The following is a 15,000-nucleotide window of genomic DNA, read 5'->3' as shown; positions in this document are numbered from 1 at the left end:
TTGCAAATTTTATAAAAGTCAGCTTGCCTAGCAAGTAGTAGGTCAATATGATACAATGTAGAATTTAAGAAAATGTCATTATATGTATTGAAACGTTTGTTTCCTTTGTATCTGTTGATACCTAAAAACCATATCCCAATAATTAAAATTATCCAAGACTATATGTAAATAATACACGTATGTATGTATGTATGTATGTACACACACAAACGTATATATATATATATATATATATATATATATATATATATATATATATATATCAGAAAAGACACACACATATCTTAAAACACCCTCAGCCACCCAGGATATATATATGATCCGTTTTTACGAGATAAACTTATTAATTCAGTATGGTATAATTATCGAATAAGATCAGTAGAGTTTTTGCCCTTGTTTGCAATCGTTATAGGATAACGCGTTAAAAATAAAATTACACAGAAGTACAATTAATGTTAATAGCTGATAAAGTTATGCGAACTTTGTTGCATACTCTCTCTCTCTCTCTCTCTCTCTCTCTCTCGTGTGTCAGTATGATAAAGCAAGAAGAAAAAGGAAGAACAGTAAAGAACATATATAAAAAGGTTTATTGAAACAGCGTCTCATCATGGTGTGGGCACCACGATGCATAGGGATAAATAAAAAAGCGAGTATTCCATTACTTTTCACTTCATTTGATATGCATCCATATGACACAGAATGCTCTCGGTGAGTACAGGGAATCAGATAAACGTCACTGTGCGGGACTAGGTATAAAACATTTATTGTAGTTTTAATTGTAAATTTTTCGGGCATTTAAGTAGAAATTAAATGATTTCAGTTCTAGTGAGAACAACATTTCGACTGTAAAACATAATTTGTTGTCTTGATGCGTTTTCAAGACTCTTTTGCTGATTAGTCACACATCTCTTCAACGTTTCCGATGTACAAATGTTTGTGTGCAGTATAATATTAGTAACTAAAGTGTATACTGATTCAAAGTTCTAATCCAAAAGAAGCAAAACTGGCCTCAGATACTCATATTTGTCACTCATCCATTTTCTGACCCAGATAAGGGGAGAATTCCATGTTGAAATTGACTTAAAATGCAGATTCAGGACATTATTGTTGTTGTTATTATTATTATTATTATTATTCGTCTTTCTGTCCTATCATTTGGTTAAAATAAGCGACACCGGCCTATAAGCTAACTTTAAAGATAGGGTCTTATCAGATTTGCAAAGGATCTCTTCTTGCAACTTGGAGAAGTTAACGTTGTGGAAATACAGAAAGTGGAAGCATGGAATATCTATCTAAACTTACTGTAATCAAAACAGAATTTTATAACCCAATTTATTTTGCCAATGGCCCATATTTACAGTATTCGCTACAGGATGCCAATTTTCCCACTGGCAGACTGAGGCCCTGCTGTAAAAGAAATCAATCAATCAATAAATTAATATAAAAAATTCTCACAATTCATACATTCCATATTTATCAATCAATTAGTGAATAAGAAATACCACAAATAAGTAGCCAAAATGAAAGACATTGATCGCATATTTTGCAACTCTGCGCAAGAGACTACACCAGGAATATATGAGAAGAAACTTGAAGGAAGTATTTCGACGTGAAAGGAGGCAGCTTGTTGTGGTAGTAAAAGTAGAGGAAACTGGATAAATTGAACCGAATTTGTTAATAAGAAATACTGGTCATCTATGATCGCATATTCCAGTAGTAAGGATCGAAACCAAGAGCAGAGAAGTGCAAAGCAACATTTGCTATATTCAGGTCCTATGCTTGATTTTTTTAGGATCCGAATTATTGAAGAAAGTTAAGGAAAAAGAGAAAATGAAAGTCGAGAAATTGCTCTATTTATTATTTATATTGAAGAAAGTAAATTTAGTTACAATAAAAGAAAGAAAGAAAAACTTCAACTGTTTTTAGTTATAAAAGAAAAAAAAAAAAAAAAAAAGAGTCTACAGCACCCGGTATTCCCAGGCGGTCACCCATCCAAGTACTAACCGGGCCCGACGTTGCTTAACTTCGGTGATCGGACGAGAACCGGTGCTTTCAACGTGGTATGGCCGTAGACACAAGTGTTTGTAAATTTAAGACTTATATTCGCTTCTCTCTTCACCGTTTCCGATGTACAGACGTTTACGTTTATGTGCCGTGTAAAATTAGTAATTAAAGTGTACTGATTAAAACTTATATAGATAAACTGCCTTCATACATTATTCAAATTTGTAATTCAGGCATTTTCGGACTCGGACATTAGTTGCTTAACCGGAGGTTTACACCTTCAAATGGACTTAAATAACAATGCATTTAAACGAAGATTCAGTTCATTTTTGTTGTTTTTGGGCATTATTATTATTATTATTATTATTATTTATCTTGTATCAACTGACTAATTCAATAGGTAAATAATCGACATCAGCCTATGAGCTACCTTTAAATACGGACTCGAATCTGATTTGAAACGGATATCGTCTTGCAGCTCGGAAACGTTAAAGTTGTGGAAACACAGAAAGTGCAAGGAAGTGGAAGCAGGGAACATCCATCCAAACTTACTGTAATCAAAACAGAGATTTATACACCAATTTATTTTGTCAATGGCCCATATTCGAAGTATTCGCTAAGGGATGCCAAGTTTCACACTGATAGACTGGTGCCCTGCTAAAAAACAGGTAAATAAATTAAAATAATTAAAAATAATACATTCCAAATATATCTATCAATTATTGAATAAGAAATACCACAGACAAGTATCCAAAATGAAAGACATCGATTGCATACGTTGCAATTATTCGCTATAGCATAGGCTGAATCCGGAATATCAGAAGAAATTTGGAGGATCTGGACGGCATACGAGGCGGCCCATTTCGATCCTGGAGGTAGAGGAAACTGAAAAATTTGCACCAGATTTGTGAACAAGAAATATTGGCCATATATGATCGCATATCCTCACAGTGAGGATGGAACCCAAAAAAAAATTAAAAAATGCCTACAGCACCCGGTATTCCCAGGCGGTCACCCATCCAAGTACTAACCGGGCCCGACGTTGCTTAACTTAGGTGATCGGACGAGAACCGGTGTTTTCAACGTGGTATGGCCGTAGACATTTGTACGTACAAATTTAAGACTAATATAGGTTGTCTCTTCGTCGTTACAAAGATACATTACACACACACACACACACACACACACACACACACATATATATATATATATATATATATATATATATATATATATATATATATATATATATATATATATATATATATATACATATATATATATATATATTAGAGACAGGGGAGAGCTCTGCTTACGACAATACATCCCTTCAGTTTCAATCTGTAAAGAAGCAAGAGCTTATTTGATCGCCGAAGTCACTGACATGTAGGTTGCCATATTTGTGCAGTCATTTGAATAGTAATACAATGGCGAGTTCCGTGTCAAATTTCATCAAGGTTGTCGTTTTCTTTCGTCAGTCAGCTTCATTAACGACAAATGATGTTATACTCGCAATTATTTCTGAGAAAATAAATCGTATTTCTCTCGATTTCATGCAGGTATATCTCGATGAAAGGTCGGTCAAGTTTGCATGGCAGGCTAGTAAGCACAGGGGCTCGCATCGTTGCTCACAATTGAACTGACAGTCATACATTTTATACTATATGTGCGACTGATAGTTTCATTGTAAGCAATGATACGAGCCCCCTGTGGCTAGTAAGCAGCCTATGCCGATACCGCATGGTGTCGGCGATTTCCAACGTTTTGATAAGCAAAACAAATATGTCCATACACCCCAATACTAATGTCCAAATATCAAAAATCGCTATTTTGGGACTATTATGAATTCATTCAAGGACATTCTAAATTACATCATCGCCACACGTCAAGATTGTTATTACATCAGCACATTCAAAATTGGACTTCATTCAGAAAACCACTGGCATTCATTTGGAACACTACCCTTTTGGACTTGTCATATAACTTTTATGGACTATTTGTGATTTCATTTATAATGCTGAAAAGTATTTAAATTTTCACTTTGTATTCTTTATAAAAAATAAATTAAGTCGGTTGGTTTAGATTGGCTAAGATAGCATTAAGGTGTTTTTGTTTATATGAGCCAATATCACATTATTCTTTTCTTGGTTTAGATGGGCTAAGTTCACATTATGGTACATTGGTTTAGATGGGCTAAGTTCACATTAAGGTGTTTGGCTAAGTTTCCATTAAGATATTTGGTTTAGATTGGCTAAGTTTGCATTAAAGTGTATTGGCTTATATTGGCAAATTTCACATAGGAATTTGATTTAGATGGCCTAAGTTCACATTATGGTGTTCTGGCAAAAGACTGCTTGGTTTTGTTAGGCAATGAGGGTAGTCTTGCTCAATGGTACAATAGGGCAACCAGCTTGATAGAAATCTATCATGTTAACCATTGGACTGATGTACATTTTATCAGTGTAATTTAGAGTCTGTTTAAACCATTCCGAACCCCCCATCTCTCTCTCTCTTACATATATATATATATATATATATATATATATATATATATATATATATATATATATATATATATATATATCCGAAAGAAATAATATTTTCAATCTTTCTGCACTGTACTGATTTTCTGGTTGAATACTAAAAGTAAGTTTAAATATATATAAGGAGTTTGCAAATTTTATAAAAGTCAGCTTGCCTAGCAAGTAGTAGGTCAATATGATACAATGTAGAATTTAAGAAAATGTCATTATATGTATTGAAACGTTTGTTTCCTTTGTATCTGTTGATACCTAAAAACCATATCCCAATAATTAAAATTATCCAAGACTATATGTAAATAATACACGTATGTATGTATGTATGTATGTATGTACACACACAAACGTATATATATATATATATATATATATATATATATATATATATATATATATATATATATATATATATATATATCAGAAAAGACACACACATATCTTAAAACACCCTCAGCCACCCAGGATATATATATGATCCGTTTTTACGAGATAAACTTATTAATTCAGTATGGTATAATTATCGAATAAGATCAGTAGAGTTTTTGCCCTTGTTTGCAATCGTTATAGGATAACGCGTTAAAAATAAAATTACACAGAAGTACAATTAATGTTAATAGCTGATAAAGTTATGCGAACTTTGTTGCATACTCTCTCTCTCTCTCTCTCTCTCTCTCTCGTGTGTCAGTATGATAAAGCAAGAAGAAAAAGGAAGAACAGTAAAGAACATATATAAAAAGGTTTATTGAAACAGCGTCTCATCATGGTGTGGGCACCACGATGCATAGGGATAAATAAAAAAGCGAGTATTCCATTACTTTTCACTTCATTTGATATGCATCCATATGACACAGAATGCTCTCGGTGAGTACAGGGAATCAGATAAACGTCACTGTGCGGGACTAGGTATAAAACATTTATTGTAGTTTTAATTGTAAATTTTTCGGGCATTTAAGTAGAAATTAAATGATTTCAGTTCTAGTGAGAACAACATTTCGACTGTAAAACATAATTTGTTGTCTTGATGCGTTTTCAAGACTCTTTTGCTGATTAGTCACACATCTCTTCAACGTTTCCGATGTACAAATGTTTGTGTGCAGTATAATATTAGTAACTAAAGTGTATACTGATTCAAAGTTCTAATCCAAAAGAAGCAAAACTGGCCTCAGATACTCATATTTGTCACTCATCCATTTTCTGACCCAGATAAGGGGAGAATTCCATGTTGAAATTGACTTAAAATGCAGATTCAGGACATTATTGTTGTTGTTATTATTATTATTATTATTATTCGTCTTTCTGTCCTATCATTTGGTTAAAATAAGCGACACCGGCCTATAAGCTAACTTTAAAGATAGGGTCTTATCAGATTTGCAAAGGATCTCTTCTTGCAACTTGGAGAAGTTAACGTTGTGGAAATACAGAAAGTGGAAGCATGGAATATCTATCTAAACTTACTGTAATCAAAACAGAATTTTATAACCCAATTTATTTTGCCAATGGCCCATATTTACAGTATTCGCTACAGGATGCCAATTTTCCCACTGGCAGACTGAGGCCCTGCTGTAAAAGAAATCAATCAATCAATAAATTAATATAAAAAATTCTCACAATTCATACATTCCATATTTATCAATCAATTAGTGAATAAGAAATACCACAAATAAGTAGCCAAAATGAAAGACATTGATCGCATATTTTGCAACTCTGCGCAAGAGACTACACCAGGAATATATGAGAAGAAACTTGAAGGAAGTATTTCGACGTGAAAGGAGGCAGCTTGTTGTGGTAGTAAAAGTAGAGGAAACTGGATAAATTGAACCGAATTTGTTAATAAGAAATACTGGTCATCTATGATCGCATATTCCAGTAGTAAGGATCGAAACCAAGAGCAGAGAAGTGCAAAGCAACATTTGCTATATTCAGGTCCTATGCTTGATTTTTTTAGGATCCGAATTATTGAAGAAAGTTAAGGAAAAAGAGAAAATGAAAGTCGAGAAATTGCTCTATTTATTATTTATATTGAAGAAAGTAAATTTAGTTACAATAAAAGAAAGAAAGAAAAACTTCAACTGTTTTTAGTTATAAAAGAAAAAAAAAAAAAAAAAAAGAGTCTACAGCACCCGGTATTCCCAGGCGGTCACCCATCCAAGTACTAACCGGGCCCGACGTTGCTTAACTTCGGTGATCGGACGAGAACCGGTGCTTTCAACGTGGTATGGCCGTAGACACAAGTGTTTGTAAATTTAAGACTTATATTCGCTTCTCTCTTCACCGTTTCCGATGTACAGACGTTTACGTTTATGTGCCGTGTAAAATTAGTAATTAAAGTGTACTGATTAAAACTTATATAGATAAACTGCCTTCATACATTATTCAAATTTGTAATTCAGGCATTTTCGGACTCGGACATTAGTTGCTTAACCGGAGGTTTACACCTTCAAATGGACTTAAATAACAATGCATTTAAACGAAGATTCAGTTCATTTTTGTTGTTTTTGGGCATTATTATTATTATTATTATTATTATTTATCTTGTATCAACTGACTAATTCAATAGGTAAATAATCGACATCAGCCTATGAGCTACCTTTAAATACGGACTCGAATCTGATTTGAAACGGATATCGTCTTGCAGCTCGGAAACGTTAAAGTTGTGGAAACACAGAAAGTGCAAGGAAGTGGAAGCAGGGAACATCCATCCAAACTTACTGTAATCAAAACAGAGATTTATACACCAATTTATTTTGTCAATGGCCCATATTCGAAGTATTCGCTAAGGGATGCCAAGTTTCACACTGATAGACTGGTGCCCTGCTAAAAAACAGGTAAATAAATTAAAATAATTAAAAATAATACATTCCAAATATATCTATCAATTATTGAATAAGAAATACCACAGACAAGTATCCAAAATGAAAGACATCGATTGCATACGTTGCAATTATTCGCTATAGCATAGGCTGAATCCGGAATATCAGAAGAAATTTGGAGGATCTGGACGGCATACGAGGCGGCCCATTTCGATCCTGGAGGTAGAGGAAACTGAAAAATTTGCACCAGATTTGTGAACAAGAAATATTGGCCATATATGATCGCATATCCTCACAGTGAGGATGGAACCCAAAAAAAAATTAAAAAATGCCTACAGCACCCGGTATTCCCAGGCGGTCACCCATCCAAGTACTAACCGGGCCCGACGTTGCTTAACTTAGGTGATCGGACGAGAACCGGTGTTTTCAACGTGGTATGGCCGTAGACATTTGTACGTACAAATTTAAGACTAATATAGGTTGTCTCTTCGTCGTTACAAAGATACATTACACACACACACACACACACACACACACACACACATATATATATATATATATATATATATATATATATATATATATATATATATATATATATATATATATATATACATATATATATATATATATTAGAGACAGGGGAGAGCTCTGCTTACGACAATACATCCCTTCAGTTTCAATCTGTAAAGAAGCAAGAGCTTATTTGATCGCCGAAGTCACTGACATGTAGGTTGCCATATTTGTGCAGTCATTTGAATAGTAATACAATGGCGAGTTCCGTGTCAAATTTCATCAAGGTTGTCGTTTTCTTTCGTCAGTCAGCTTCATTAACGACAAATGATGTTATACTCGCAATTATTTCTGAGAAAATAAATCGTATTTCTCTCGATTTCATGCAGGTATATCTCGATGAAAGGTCGGTCAAGTTTGCATGGCAGGCTAGTAAGCACAGGGGCTCGCATCGTTGCTCACAATTGAACTGACAGTCATACATTTTATACTATATGTACGACTGATAGTTTCATTGTAAGCAATGATACGAGCCCCCTGTGGCTAGTAAGCAGCCTATGCCGATACCGCATGGTGTCGGCGATTTCCAACGTTTTGATAAGCAAAACAAATATGTCCATACACCCCAATACTAATGTCCAAATATCAAAAATCGCTATTTTGGGACTATTATGAATTCATTCAAGGACATTCTAAATTACATCATCGCCACACGTCAAGATTGTTATTACATCAGCACATTCAAAATTGGACTTCATTCAGAAAACCACTGGCATTCATTTGGAACACTACCCTTTTGGACTTGTCATATAACTTTTATGGACTATTTGTGATTTCATTTATAATGCTGAAAAGTATTTAAATTTTCACTTTGTATTCTTTATAAAAAATAAATTAAGTCGGTTGGTTTAGATTGGCTAAGATAGCATTAAGGTGTTTTTGTTTATATGAGCCAATATCACATTATTCTTTTCTTGGTTTAGATGGGCTAAGTTCACATTATGGTACATTGGTTTAGATGGGCTAAGTTCACATTAAGGTGTTTGGCTAAGTTTCCATTAAGATATTTGGTTTAGATTGGCTAAGTTTGCATTAAAGTGTATTGGCTTATATTGGCAAATTTCACATAGGAATTTGATTTAGATGGCCTAAGTTCACATTATGGTGTTCTGGCAAAAGACTGCTTGGTTTTGTTAGGCAATGAGGGTAGTCTTGCTCAATGGTACAATAGGGCAACCAGCTTGATAGAAATCTATCATGTTAACCATTGGACTGATGTACATTTTATCAGTGTAATTTAGAGTCTGTTTAAACCATTCCGAACCCCCCATCTCTCTCTCTCTTACATATATATATATATATATATATATATATATATATATATATATATATATATATATATATATATATATATATATATATATATCCGAAAGAAATAATATTTTCAATCTTTCTGCACTGTACTGATTTTCTGGTTGAATACTAAAAGTAAGTTTAAATATATATAAGGAGTTTGCAAATTTTATAAAAGTCAGCTTGCCTAGCAAGTAGTAGGTCAATATGATACAATGTAGAATTTAAGAAAATGTCATTATATGTATTGAAACGTTTGTTTCCTTTGTATCTGTTGATACCTAAAAACCATATCCCAATAATTAAAATTATCCAAGACTATATGTAAATAATACACGTATGTATGTATGTATGTATGTATGTACACACACAAACGTATATATATATATATATATATATATATATATATATATATATATATATATATATATATATATATATATATATCAGAAAAGACACACACATATCTTAAAACACCCTCAGCCACCCAGGATATATATATGATCCGTTTTTACGAGATAAACTTATTAATTCAGTATGGTATAATTATCGAATAAGATCAGTAGAGTTTTTGCCCTTGTTTGCAATCGTTATAGGATAACGCGTTAAAAATAAAATTACACAGAAGTACAATTAATGTTAATAGCTGATAAAGTTATGCGAACTTTGTTGCATACTCTCTCTCTCTCTCTCTCTCTCTCTCTCGTGTGTCAGTATGATAAAGCAAGAAGAAAAAGGAAGAACAGTAAAGAACATATATAAAAAGGTTTATTGAAACAGCGTCTCATCATGGTGTGGGCACCACGATGCATAGGGATAAATAAAAAAGCGAGTATTCCATTACTTTTCACTTCATTTGATATGCATCCATATGACACAGAATGCTCTCGGTGAGTACAGGGAATCAGATAAACGTCACTGTGCGGGACTAGGTATAAAACATTTATTGTAGTTTTAATTGTAAATTTTTCGGGCATTTAAGTAGAAATTAAATGATTTCAGTTCTAGTGAGAACAACATTTCGACTGTAAAACATAATTTGTTGTCTTGATGCGTTTTCAAGACTCTTTTGCTGATTAGTCACACATCTCTTCAACGTTTCCGATGTACAAATGTTTGTGTGCAGTATAATATTAGTAACTAAAGTGTATACTGATTCAAAGTTCTAATCCAAAAGAAGCAAAACTGGCCTCAGATACTCATATTTGTCACTCATCCATTTTCTGACCCAGATAAGGGGAGAATTCCATGTTGAAATTGACTTAAAATGCAGATTCAGGACATTATTGTTGTTATTATTATTATTATTATTATTATTCGTCTTTCTGTCCTATCATTTGGTTAAAATAAGCGACACCGGCCTATAAGCTAACTTTAAAGATAGGGTCTTATCAGATTTGCAAAGGATCTCTTCTTGCAACTTGGAGAAGTTAACGTTGTGGAAATACAGAAAGTGGAAGCATGGAATATCTATCTAAACTTACTGTAATCAAAACAGAATTTTATAACCCAATTTATTTTGCCAATGGCCCATATTTACAGTATTCGCTACAGGATGCCAATTTTCCCACTGGCAGACTGAGGCCCTGCTGTAAAAGAAATCAATCAATCAATAAATTAATATAAAAAATTCTCACAATTCATACATTCCATATTTATCAATCAATTAGTGAATAAGAAATACCACAAATAAGTAGCCAAAATGAAAGACATTGATCGCATATTTTGCAACTCTGCGCAAGAGACTACACCAGGAATATATGAGAAGAAACTTGAAGGAAGTATTTCGACGTGAAAGGAGGCAGCTTGTTGTGGTAGTAAAAGTAGAGGAAACTGGATAAATTGAACCGAATTTGTTAATAAGAAATACTGGTCATCTATGATCGCATATTCCAGTAGTAAGGATCGAAACCAAGAGCAGAGAAGTGCAAAGCAACATTTGCTATATTCAGGTCCTATGCTTGATTTTTTTAGGATCCGAATTATTGAAGAAAGTTAAGGAAAAAGAGAAAATGAAAGTCGAGAAATTGCTCTATTTATTATTTATATTGAAGAAAGTAAATTTAGTTACAATAAAAGAAAGAAAGAAAAACTTCAACTGTTTTTAGTTATAAAAGAAAAAAAAAAAAAAAAAAAGAGTCTACAGCACCCGGTATTCCCAGGCGGTCACCCATCCAAGTACTAACCGGGCCCGACGTTGCTTAACTTCGGTGATCGGACGAGAACCGGTGCTTTCAACGTGGTATGGCCGTAGACACAAGTGTTTGTAAATTTAAGACTTATATTCGCTTCTCTCTTCACCGTTTCCGATGTACAGACGTTTACGTTTATGTGCCGTGTAAAATTAGTAATTAAAGTGTACTGATTAAAACTTATATAGATAAACTGCCTTCATACATTATTCAAATTTGTAATTCAGGCATTTTCGGACTCGGACATTAGTTGCTTAACCGGAGGTTTACACCTTCAAATGGACTTAAATAACAATGCATTTAAACGAAGATTCAGTTCATTTTTGTTGTTTTTGGGCATTATTATTATTATTATTATTATTATTTATCTTGTATCAACTGACTAATTCAATAGGTAAATAATCGACATCAGCCTATGAGCTACCTTTAAATACGGACTCGAATCTGATTTGAAACGGATATCGTCTTGCAGCTCGGAAACGTTAAAGTTGTGGAAACACAGAAAGTGCAAGGAAGTGGAAGCAGGGAACATCCATCCAAACTTACTGTAATCAAAACAGAGATTTATACACCAATTTATTTTGTCAATGGCCCATATTCGAAGTATTCGCTAAGGGATGCCAAGTTTCACACTGATAGACTGGTGCCCTGCTAAAAAACAGGTAAATAAATTAAAATAATTAAAAATAATACATTCCAAATATATCTATCAATTATTGAATAAGAAATACCACAGACAAGTATCCAAAATGAAAGACATCGATTGCATACGTTGCAATTATTCGCTATAGCATAGGCTGAATCCGGAATATCAGAAGAAATTTGGAGGATCTGGATGGCATACGAGGCGGCCCATTTCGATCCTGGAGGTAGAGGAAACTGAAAAATTTGCACCAGATTTGTGAACAAGAAATATTGGCCATATATGATCGCATATCCTCACAGTGAGGATGGAACCCCAAAAAAAATTAAAAAATGCCTACAGCACCCGGTATTCCCAGGCGGTCACCCATCCAAGTACTAACCGGGCCCGACGTTGCTTAACTTCGGTGATCGGACGAGAACCGGTGTTTTCAACGTGGTATGGCCGTAGACATTTGTACGTACAAATTTAAGACTAATATAGGTTGTCTCTTCGTCGTTACAAAGATACATTACACACACACACACACACACACACATATATATATATATATATATATATATATATATATATATATATATATATATATATATATATATATATATATATATATATATTAGAGACAGGGGAGAGCTCTGCTTACGACAATACATCCCTTCAGTTTCAATCTGTAAAGAAGCAAGAGCTTATTTGATCGCCGAAGTCACTGACATGTAGGTTGCCATATTTGTGCAGTCATTTGAATAGTAATACAATGGCGAGTTCCGTGTCAAATTTCATCAAGGTTGTCGTTTTCTTTCGTCAGTCAGCTTCATTAACGACAAATGATGTTATACTCGCAATTATTTCTGAGAAAATAAATCGTATTTCTCTCGATTTCATGCAGGTATATCTCGATGAAAGGTCGGTCAAGTTTGCATGGCAGGCTAGTAAGCACAGGGGCTCGCATCGTTGCTCACAATTGAACTGACAGTCATACATTTTATACTATATGTACGACTGATAGTTTCATTGTAAGCAATGATACGAGCCCCCTGTGGCTAGTAAGCAGCCTATGCCGATACCGCATGGTGTCGGCGATTTCCAACGTTTTGATAAGCAAAACAAATATGTCCATACACCCCAATACTAATGTCCAAATATCAAAAATCGCTATTTTGGGACTATTATGAATTCATTCAAGGACATTCTAAATTACATCATCGCCACACGTCAAGATTGTTATTACATCAGCACATTCAAAATTGGACTTCATTCAGAAAACCACTGGCATTCATTTGGAACACTACCCTTTTGGACTTGTCATATAACTTTTATGGACTATTTGTGATTTCATTTATAATGCTGAAAAGTATTTAAATTTTCACTTTGTATTCTTTATAAAAAATAAATTAAGTCGGTTGGTTTAGATTGGCTAAGATAGCATTAAGGTGTTTTTGTTTATATGAGCCAATATCACATTATTCTTTTCTTGGTTTAGATGGGCTAAGTTCACATTATGGTACATTGGTTTAGATGGGCTAAGTTCACATTAAGGTGTTTGGCTAAGTTTCCATTAAGATATTTGGTTTAGATTGGCTAAGTTTGCATTAAAGTGTATTGGCTTATATTGGCAAATTTCACATAGGAATTTGATTTAGATGGCCTAAGTTCACATTATGGTGTTCTGGCAAAAGACTGCTTGGTTTTGTTAGGCAATGAGGGTAGTCTTGCTCAATGGTACAATAGGGCAACCAGCTTGATAGAAATCTATCATGTTAACCATTGGACTGATGTACATTTTATCAGTGTAATTTAGAGTCTGTTTAAACCATTCCGAACCCCCCATCTCTCTCTCTCTTACATATATATATATATATATATATATATATATATATATATATATATATATATATATATATATATATATATCCGAAAGAAATAATATTTTCAATCTTTCTGCACTGTACTGATTTTCTGGTTGAATACTAAAAGTAAGTTTAAATATATATAAGGAGTTTGCAAATTTTATAAAAGTCAGCTTGCCTAGCAAGTAGTAGGTCAATATGATACAATGTAGAATTTAAGAAAATGTCATTATATGTATTGAAACGTTTGTTTCCTTTGTATCTGTTGATACCTAAAAACCATATCCCAATAATTAAAATTATCCAAGACTATATGTAAATAATACACGTATGTATGTATGTATGTATGTATGTATGTATGTACACACACAAACGTATATATATATATATATATATATATATATATATATATATATATATATATATATATATATCAGAAAAGACACACACATATCTTAAAACACCCTCAGCCACCCAGGATATATATATGATCCGTTTTTACGAGATAAACTTATTAATTCAGTATGGTATAATTATCGAATAAGATCAGTAGAGTTTTTGCCCTTGTTTGCAATCGTTATAGGATAACGCGTTAAAAATAAAATTACACAGAAGTACAATTAATGTTAATAGCTGATAAAGTTATGCGAACTTTGTTGCATACTCTCTCTCTCTCTCTCTCTCTCTCTCTCTCGTGTGTCAGTATGATAAAGCAAGAAGAAAAAGGAAGAACAGTAAAGAACATATATAAAAAGGTTTATTGAAACAGCGTCTCATCATGGTGTGGGCACCACGATGCATAGGGATAAATAAAAAAGCGAGTATTCCATTACTTTTCACTTCATTTGATATGCATCCATATGACACAGAATGCTCTCGGTGAGTACAGGGAATCAGATAAACGTCACTGTGCGGGACTAGGTATAAAACATTTATTGTAGTTTTAATTGTAAATTTTTCGGGCATTTAAGTAGAAATTAAATGATTTCAGTTCTAGTGAGAACAACATTTCGACTGTAAAACATAATTTGTTGTCTTGATGCGTTTTCAAGACTCTTTTGCTGATTAGTCACACATCTCTTCAACGTTTCCGATGTA

At 33.4% G+C, this 15,000-nt stretch overlaps 6 non-coding genes across 6 annotated transcripts; all 6 read right to left on the bottom strand.

Annotated features, from left to right (window-relative positions):
* Positions 1–1,955: 1,955 nt before the first annotated feature.
* LOC149788275 (5S ribosomal RNA) lies at positions 1,956–2,074 on the bottom strand. Its single transcript, XR_016424546.1, has one exon. It is a non-coding gene; the product is annotated as a 5S ribosomal RNA (ribosomal RNA).
* A 912-nt stretch (positions 2,075–2,986) lies between these two features.
* LOC149788274 (5S ribosomal RNA) lies at positions 2,987–3,105 on the bottom strand. Its single transcript, XR_016424796.1, has one exon. It is a non-coding gene; the product is annotated as a 5S ribosomal RNA (ribosomal RNA).
* Positions 3,106–6,652: 3,547 nt separating this feature from the next.
* On the bottom strand, positions 6,653–6,771 carry LOC149788273 (5S ribosomal RNA). The gene has a single exon (XR_016424544.1). It is a non-coding gene; the product is annotated as a 5S ribosomal RNA (ribosomal RNA).
* Positions 6,772–7,683: 912 nt separating this feature from the next.
* LOC149788272 (5S ribosomal RNA) lies at positions 7,684–7,802 on the bottom strand. Its single transcript, XR_016424795.1, has one exon. It is a non-coding gene; the product is annotated as a 5S ribosomal RNA (ribosomal RNA).
* A 3,555-nt stretch (positions 7,803–11,357) lies between these two features.
* LOC149788271 (5S ribosomal RNA) lies at positions 11,358–11,476 on the bottom strand. Its single transcript, XR_016424542.1, has one exon. It is a non-coding gene; the product is annotated as a 5S ribosomal RNA (ribosomal RNA).
* Positions 11,477–12,388: 912 nt separating this feature from the next.
* On the bottom strand, positions 12,389–12,507 carry LOC149788270 (5S ribosomal RNA). The gene has a single exon (XR_016424678.1). It is a non-coding gene; the product is annotated as a 5S ribosomal RNA (ribosomal RNA).
* Between the last annotated feature and the right edge of the window lie 2,493 nt (positions 12,508–15,000).

Source organism: Sinohyriopsis cumingii, chromosome 11 (assembly GCF_028554795.1).
Source record: "Sinohyriopsis cumingii isolate HCF-2022 chromosome 11, ASM2855479v2, whole genome shotgun sequence".
Classification (NCBI taxonomy): domain Eukaryota; kingdom Metazoa; phylum Mollusca; class Bivalvia; order Unionida; family Unionidae; genus Sinohyriopsis; species Sinohyriopsis cumingii.
Note: the sequence above shows the minus strand (reverse complement) of the source record. Positions and strands in the feature narration are given on the sequence as shown.